Genomic DNA, 9,887 nt, shown 5'->3' with positions numbered 1-9,887 from the left:
TTTTAAAGGAAGTTTTCAGAGTATTCTTGCATCCCCTCCTTTATTCACCCGGATATCTTTTGCTGTGACAGAGCTTTGAATAAAGTGCCCATCTCGGGAATTTTCTATTGGGCATGTAGGTAACGTGGCTCATCCAACAGAGCTAATTGAATGTAATTAAAGGATTTTGGACAGGGAGAGGATGTTGATATTGGTTTATTTATCCTTCCTGTGGATTTGGAGAATTTGAGTCACAGTTGGAGACCTCTCTCCAGAGCCTTAAGGCTAAGGGTAATCCATGGATCAGAGAGGTTTGGGAGAACAGGGATTACTACTACTCAGTAGGCCATGTTATTATCTTGATTGAGCTCTTGTTCTTCAAACATCCTTTTACTGAAATGCCCAAAGCCTGTGCCAACATATCAGAATCAGATATATTCTCACTGACATATGATGTGTTTGTGGGAGCAGTTCAATGCAAAATCATAACCATCTATAAATTACAAAAACAAATACGTGGTAGGAAAAGAAAGGAATAGAGAGTCAGTGTGTGTGGGCCATTCAGAAATCTGATGGCAGAGGGTAGGAAGTTGTCCCTAAATTATTGAGCATGGGTCTTCCAGTACATTCCTGTACCTCCTTTCTGATAATAGTAATGAGGTGAGTACATATTCTACATGGTGAGGGTCCTTAATGATGAGTGACACCCTCTTGAAGATGTCATCAATGGTGGGGATGGTTGATCAAGCTGCCTGAGTCTATAACCCTCTGCAGCCTCTTGTGATCCTGTGCATTGGAGGCTCCATACCAGGCTATGATGCAACCATGAACACAAGAGATTCTACAGGTGCTGGAAATACAGAGCAACACACATAAAATGCTGTCAGGCAGCATCTATAGAAATTAATAAACAGTCAACATTTCGGCCCAAGACCCTTCATCAGGACTGGAAAGGAAGGGGGAAGAAGCCAGAATAAGAAGGGGGGGGGGGGGGGAGGGAAGAAGTACAACTTAGAAGGAGACAGATACATTTTTGATCCCAAAGGAAATTATAGTGTCATCGAAGTATTACAAGTGATCAGTTATAAACATTAGAAGTAGAAAGAATTAAAAATAAATTACCTCAAACAGCCTAACAGTTACCTCAAACTTCCCTGGCTATAGATTGACTCACTTTAGAGCCGACGGTAAGAATATCCTCATATAGCGCTCTTTGGAGCAACGCAGTTATCTTAGTCTATGACTAAAAGTGCTCTTCCTTCAGCCAAGGGGGCATGCAGAGGGTGAGAAACATTCTCCAGAATGGCCAAGATTTTCTGTAGAGTCCTTTGTTCTACCACAGCCTCCAGTGTGTCCAGTTTGACTCCTATAACAGAGCCACTCTTTCTCATCAGTTTATTGAGCCTGTTGGCATTAACCAAGTTGACGTCATTGCCCCAGCATAGCACTGCATAGAAGATTGTACTGGTGACAACAGACTGGTAGATCATCTGAAGGAGAGGCCTACATACTCCAAAGGACCTCAGTTTCCTCAGGAAGTAGAGGTGACTCTGGCCTCTGGACTCCAGATAGGTGAAGAAAAGTGGGTGAGGAAGGAAGGTGATGTGTAGAAGAGACAAAGGGCTGAAGAAGGAATCTGACAGGAGAGTTCCATGAGGGAAAGTGAAGGAGAAGGGGACTAGGGGGAGGTGTGATAGGTAGCTGAGGAAAAGATGAGAGATGAAGGAAAAGCCAGAGAGAGCTAGATCCTCTGAGATGCTGGTGTCCAGGAACTTGAAGTGCTCATCACATTCATGGTTGTCCCCTCAATGAAGACTGGTATGTGTTCTCCTGATTTCACTTTCAAGTCCACAACCAATTCCTTGGGCTTACTGACATTAAGTGCGAGGTTGCTGAGATTGCATCTGATCATAGGTTTCATCATCAACAACTGTCTTTGCTGAAAGATGGCTCCTAACATATGAGGAATGGGGAGGGTCCACATTTTTCAGGATCTCATTGTGAAACTTTACTGTCAAAGAGATAGCATTGTATAGCAGGGGCAGGTTGGTACAGGGCCTTTGTCTGGTGTATGTTGAATGCAAGGTCTGTTCTCATGAATATAAGTAGACAATAAGTTGGAGTTCAGCACGCAAGTATATGCAATATATACATACTACTTACTACAAACCAATCATTGAGATTCAGGTGACCTTGGTCCTTGAGTGGAAACCACAAAGGCTGACCAATATCTCAATTCTCTGTTAGTTCCAGTCCAGCAAGAAGTTTGTTGGATGTGAAATGCATCATTACACTGAGAAATAGTGAGAAAATTGTTGGGGTGATGACGCTGTTTAACATGAGATTCAGCCTATTGGGTATCTATCGCTTTGGAGTCTAACTTCCATGCCATCATATAGCAATTGTAAAATAGATACAAATTTCTCTGGTTAGCCAGGAAAAAGGAATGCTATGCAGTCCTTCCTGGCTGACAGAGTCAATGCCTTTACTGACATCAAAGAAAGGCATTTTGAATTGGGTGCAGGTACTCCCTGTCATTTTCTTTAGAACTGGTGTACAATAATGATCATGTTGATTGTGCATCTGAATGGCTGAAATCAGCACCACAATTTATGAAGCAGCTTTTCAGCTCCTGAGCAGAACTATTGGTGATGATCCTCATGTTGACTTTCCCTGTGGCAGATAGCAGGGGGTCCCTTCAATAGTACTGCTACCCCTTTGTAATAGATTATGGAGCCAGTGACATACAGCTTTGGTGATCAGCAGAAACATGAAGCTCTATAAGTAACCAAAAGTAACATTAGATCAAAGCTAATAAAAAACATCAACCCCCATAAATTAAGAACATGGAAAAAAAAAGCGGGACAAGACATTTCAAACCCTTGTACCTGGCATTCAATAAAGTCACACTTGACTAACTCCTGCCTTATTCTAATAAATATTTAATCGTGTATTTTAAATGCAGAAATGCTAAATACCACTAAAGCAGAAATGAACATTCAACTTGATATATGACGGTGGGCATAAAGAGCATAATAATTACAACAGCTTTGGAAAACATGGTTCACTCTTGTTGTGTGCATCTATACTCTGTGCTTCCCTTTTGAAAACCTATTTTATACAGCTTCTTTTTTGTTAGATCTTTTTTCTTCTTTTGAAAATGACTTGACAGCATAGATTATTGAAGACTTTTGTAGAAGTGACTATATTCTCAAACATAATGTTTCTCTTCCACTTGCACTAACAATGTGTTAACAATAAGTTTCTTTTGCTACAAGCAAGGGTAACAAAGATTAGTTCTCAAATTCCGGGGTGTCAAGATCTCTGAAGATCTAACCAGGACCCAATCTATTGATGCAGTGGCTATATTTCATTAGGTGTTTGAAGAGGCTTGGTTTGTCAACTTAAACACTCAAAAACTTCTATAGGTGTACTGTGGAGAGCATTCCAATAGGCTGTATCACTCTCTGGTATGGTGAGGTGGGGGTGTGGGGGGGGGGGGTGGGGAGAGAGCTACTGCACAGGACCGAAAGAAGCTACAGAAAGTCATAAAATTAATCAGCTCCATCTTGGGTATTATCCTCTGTGGTATCCAAGACATCTTCAAGGAGCGGTGTCTCAGAAAAGCGAAGTCCATTATTAAGGACCCCCATCACTCAAGGCATGCCCTCTTTTCATTGTTACCATCAGGAAGGAGAACCAGAAGCCTAAAGGTACACATTCAGCGATTCAGGAACAACTTCTTCCCCTCTGCCATACGAATCCCAAATGGACATTGAACCCTTGAACACTATCTCACTTTTTAAAAAAAATATACTTCTGTTCTTGCACAGTTTTTAATCTATATAATATACTGTACGTGTGTGTATATATATTTACTGTAATTCATTTACGTATTTTTTCTATTTATATTTTTCATGTATTGCGTGGTACTGCTACTGCTAAGTTAACACATTTCACAACACATGCCAGTGATAGTAAACCTGATTCTGATTCAATTCACTATGAAACTGTATTTGCCATTAGTTCATGAAATGGCGCCAGTGAGCAGATGCACAGTCAATTGTATACACACTCTCTTGGGACTGGCTGTGAATTGAAAACCCAATACAAGTGTCCGTAGAAAGCAGAACAAGCCCTAAATCAGTGAGCAATTTTGATCATATGCCAGGGTTTCTAATATGGGAAGTCTAATCTCTAGCTGATTCCCCTGCTGAATCACATGTGGTTGCATAGGTGTAAAGCATCAGGAAGGAAGCCTCAGTGCGATTATTAATACAATTCCTCAAGTACATGATATTCTCGAAAGTTCTTTCAAACTAGGCAAGCAACAGGAGGTGTAAAAGGACATTTTGCCGACTTCAAAGCTTCTGTGCAAACCATGACTAGTTGTCCCTGTTATGTTTGTAACATGACTGAAGAAGTGACCAGGTGATACCCATGAAATGGACAAACTCCTAGAAGAGAGGTTTGGAAATGTTCTTTGATCAGAAGATATATCTGTTCTGGGTGCATATAATTATTACCTGTGAAACTCTGTGAGAAGCAATAGGCAAGATACTGTATGCATTCTTCAGTAAGGATATGTTCATTGCCACTCTGCAATGACAACGTTTGAGGACCACCTTCTGAGTGGCTGTGACTATAGCAACATATGTTGATATGCTTTGTTCCTTCCTGAAGACAATATGAATATCTGCCAGTTTGTGGACCATTGAGTGATTTATTTTGTGGCAATAATTTCAGGTCCTTGCTGCTTCAGTTTAAACATTGATTTTTATATTGTCTTGCAAAGGGGAAGAGGAACATATCCTTAAATCATCGCTCTCCAAAACAGTTTAAGTTAATGGACCTGCATATATATGGTAGTTCCGTAATGTGAAAACCATGCATAGTCCTCCAAACATCAGCAAATTTAAATTCTTATACATGTCCCTGGGGCTATCTGTTCCACTGTTCCCTGAATATGCATCTGAGGGCATCTAATACCAATTGATGCAGAGCTAATGAGTTTAAATTTCTTAAAACTAATTACTTTGCATCCTTTGGTCAAATATTAAAAAAGAATTGTTTAGCTGATTGTTTTAGCTATTGAAAATAACACTCAATTCTAATTAGGTGCAAGAGGTTAAAATGCTTTTAATTGCTTCTGATCAATATTAAATTTAAACTAAAGGTTGATAGACTCAGTTTTCTAAAGGTATGAACTGGTCACTCATTAGAACTCCTTGTGCTTGGAGTAGGTTCCAAGGCAAATATATGTCTATGAAGCACAGTCGTAACTGGGCTCAAAAGCCACTAATTCAAATTAGCAGAAGAATACATGGATCCTGCACTCTGTGACTTTCTGAAAAAAACACTGAAGTGAAGTTTGCAGAAGAATCCACATTTGAGATACATCCAGTATGAAAGCAACCAGTAGCCAGTAACCAGCAACATGTATGTAATTAGCTTCACAAGTGTAGACTTTGACTCTGTGTAAATCTGTGGACCACAATGTAGACGACAGCTTTACACTTCTCTCTCTTATATTCTCATTGCCATCTATGGAAATAAAAAATGGGTAAGATCGAATACAGGCTGCTAATTTGCTTTCATCAGTTATACACAGCAGCAGCTGAAAATCTACTCCACTGAGTGAGGTTTACAGTTCTCACCAGCAAATGCTTCCTGAGCTAAGGAGTGAAAACCAATTCATCAATCATAAGCTGGATAGTCCTGGATACACCATGTTTCATCATACCTCAGCCATTCCCAGAAAATAGACCTTGCTTGGTCAAAATTAATAGATTTATTAGCTCGATACAATGTTCTTTTGGTAGCTATAAAGTAATTTTATAACTAAGTGTTTATTAGTTTCCTTTTAGTAAAAAGTGTGCATATACTGTATAATATACTGCACACCTAAGAATGTGCAATTAAGATTGTATCACCATGAAGGAGATCAAATTACATTGCAGGCAATAACGTCAAAACAGCTGGAATTTAATAACCCCTGTGTCTCTGCACTAACCTGATCAGGTACCAGTACAGTGAATAAGTTTCATCTGGAAGTGTTACTCAAATACAAATCCTCTTGCATAAGTAATTGGAAAGGAGGAACAAGAAAATGATTTCAGCAAAAATTTTTAAAGTATGATTTTAAAAATATGAGTTTATAATATAATCCTTGTGCCAGTGTCTGAGTAATATTAATGTACTGTAATAGGAAAAGAAAGTTTAAGCTGAAAATTAATGTAAGTGTGCAGTCCAAAGCTGTGGGAGGAAGATTCCTGGAACAGAGATGATATTTTTGATGACCTCCCTTTCAAAAAGTTATTAGATTTAGGAAAGCATGGCCTTTAGGGAAACAGATGAGTCTTGGATCGGCAAGAAAAGACTGATTTTCAATTTTCAGGCCAAACACATTTTACTGAGGGCACAAGATGCATCAATGGCTATGCCCATCATTCCATTCTTTTTCAAGATAGATAGATTATGGCAGATGCTTATGTACTCCCAACAGACCAGTGCAGATATATTGACACCAGACCAGGAAACAACATTGTGAATCCAAAGATAATTTCTAGTCATTCCAGCATAGCTGTATTGAAGCTAGTTTTTAATCATTCCTGCATTGAAAGATACTTGCTAAAACTGTGATACATTTCATTGTCAGTAATATGGTCTCAAAGCATTCTACAGTGTAAAATGTTGCTGAGAGCAAAATGTACACTGTGGCCCTTTGACATAGATACTAAAGAGGGATTACTTCAGTTTGATGGTGCATTCTCACAAAATTGCAGGCTTCAATGCACATGTAGCAGTTTATAAATTTTGTATTAGGATAGTTAGTTCAAATGGCAGCTACTTATTTTGTCGACCAATTGTTCACATTGAACTCAGTGCTATGGTACATTGGCTTTTTTTTGCTCTGGCATGTCCATTGGGAGTAACATTTATTTAATGCCTGAAGCACAGCTGTAATTATTTTTCCTGATTCAAAAAGAGTGAAACATATGAATGTTTCTGATCATGATGACTGGAATCTATTCATGTAGCCGTGTGATATTGTGATCATAGGAGCCATTTTTTCCTTTGTCAATCTGACACAAGTGTGTTCATTTTATCAATGCACCAAATATTTTAAGTTATAAACATGAGAAAGTCTGCAGATGCTGCAAATCTAAAGCAACGCACACAACATTCTGGAGGAACTCAGCAGGTCAGGTGGCGTCTATGGAAATGGATAGATGGTAGACATTTCAGGCTGAGACACTTCTTAATATTTAAGTTTGTTTAACTGTATAGGAATGAGAAGAAACTACTTCAGAGAAGAATAATTTTTGTACCAGGGACACATTCTTTAGTGTGTTTCACACTTCTGCTATGATTGTTTCTAATCAGAAAGTTACAGTATATGAAAACTGAACTTACTTTATGAATACATTGTCATTGCTTTAGTACAATCTTGAATTATATTGCATTTTTGCATCTTATACTAATTAAATGTCATGGGATTTCTCATTTCTAGATTTGTGATGGTGTACTGCAGAAGAAAGATATTTTACAGAACTTTCTATAAAAGATTTAAGCCTTCAATAGGTAGATCAAGCTCAGCGATGCCATCAACGCTTGCTGCAAATGTTTTCAATAAAATATTCAGTGGTTGAATTTCAAAAGTATTTTAACTTCTTTAAGAAATGCAATCACATAGCAAAAACACAGGAGCTTACTGAGTGCAGGATTAAGTAATATTTGGTACTAAAGTGCAGAAGACGTTAACATTGTAGCCTTAAATGTTCGAAAAAACAATAAACGGTCAACATGAACTTAGTCATCCATTCAATGAAACACCACAGTCAAATATTCATCATTGTTACTTGTCTGTTCCCTTTTTCAATTTGAGAATCTTAGTATTATTTATTACCAGTAGTCATTAATCCGCTGTCAGCTGCTCCAAGTGAAGCTACAGTATAGTTACACAGGCAAATAAAATGAGGGACATGAAGATTAAGTGTAATCATTACAATTGTCTACACAGGATTTATTTTAGTCATTGTCAAGTCAGAATCAAATATATTATTTCTGACTTATAGGTCTGGAAATGTTTTTTAAGCAGTTATATAGTAGAAAGACATAAATATTACTATAAATTACAAAGTAACAAAAATGGAATAACAAATAGTATTCAAAACACCTATGTCAGGATGCGGTTCATCGATTATAGCTCAGAATTTAGTACCATCATTCCCACAATCCTGATTGATAAGTTACAGAACCTGGGCCTCTGTTCCTCCCTCTGCAATTGGATCCTCAGCTTCCTAACTGGAAGACCACAATCTATGTAGATCGGTGATAACATCTCCTCCTCGCTGATGATCAACACTGGTGCACCTCAGGGGTGTGTGCTTTGCCCACTGCTCTACTCTCTCTATACCCATCACTGAGTGGCTAGACATAGCTCAATTACCATCTATAAGTCTGCTGATGATACAACCATTGTTGGTAGAATCTCAGATAGAGACAAGAGGGTGTATAGGAGCGAGATATGCCAACTAGTGGAGTGGTGTCGCAGCACAGCCTTGCACTCAACGCCAGTAAGACAAAAGAGCTGATTGTGGACTTCAAGAAGGGTAAGACGAAGAAACACACACCAATCCTCAGAGAGGGATCAGAAATGGAGAGAGTGAGCAGTTTCAAGTTCCTGGGTGTCAAGATCTCTGAGGACCTAACCTGGTCCCAATATATTGATGTAGTTATAAAGAAGACAAGCCAGCAGCTATACTTAATTAGGAATTTGAAGAGATTTGGCATGTCAACAAATACACTAAAAAATTTCAATAGATGTACCGTGTAGAACATTCCGACAGGCTGCATCACTGTCTGGTATGGAGGGGTTACTGCACAGGACTGAAAGAAGCTGCAGAGGGTTGTAAACCTAGTCAGTTCCATCTTGGGTACTAACCTACAAAGTATCCAGACATCTTCAAGGAGTGGTGTCTCAGAAAGGCAGAGTCCATTATTAAGGACCTCCAGCATCCAGGGCATGCCCTTTTCTCACTGTTACCATCAGGTAGGAGATACAGAAGCCTGAAGGCACACACTCAGCAATTCAAGAAAGCTTTTTCCCCTCTGCCATCTGATTTCTAAATGGACATTGAACCCTTTAACACTACCTCATATTTTTAATATATATTTTTTCATGATTTTTAATCTATTCAATAAACATATACTGTAATTGATTTACTTATTTTTTATTATTATTATTTTCTTCTTCTTCTATAGTATGTATTGCATTGAACTGCTGCTGCTAAGTTACCAAATTTCACGACACATGCTGGTGTTAATAAACCCAATTCTGATCCTGATTCTGTTTCTGATGTGGTGGTAGTGCGGAAGAAGCAGTTCCTAAATTGTTAAGTGTGGATCTTCAGTCTCCTGTACCTGCTCCTCAATGGCAGTTACACCAACAGAGGAGATATAGAGGACACAAGCACATGGCAGAACCTATGTAAGTTCTGCTTTATAGCTTCAGCTACCTCGATTTGTAAATTTTACCAATATGCACTTGTGCACACATCTTGTTTAGGGGGCTAAGTGTCATTGACAGAACTAAATGAAAATTATGATGTTCAACAGTGCTGTTTCATAATGTATGTTTCTAAATTAAGATAGAAACACTTCATAAAAGATTTATCTAATAAATGTTTTGAATGTTAATTTCTGTAAAAGCTATCTTTGCAAAATCTTCCCAATGTTTAATGGCAAAAAACTCGAACAGCCATCACAGAATTTCACCACCATTATATTTCATAATAGTCCCTCACCACTGGAAGTTATCAACAGTCATGGATATTGATCCAGCTGTTTCTTACTGATCCCTGTGATTGAAAGTGTGTGGAGTGCCTCAAGCAGGGTTTCAGCTG

Source organism: Hemitrygon akajei, chromosome 5 (genome assembly GCF_048418815.1).
Source record: "Hemitrygon akajei chromosome 5, sHemAka1.3, whole genome shotgun sequence".
In the NCBI taxonomy this organism is placed as follows: Eukaryota; Metazoa; Chordata; class Chondrichthyes; order Myliobatiformes; family Dasyatidae; genus Hemitrygon; species Hemitrygon akajei.
This window is presented reverse-complemented; position numbering follows the sequence as displayed.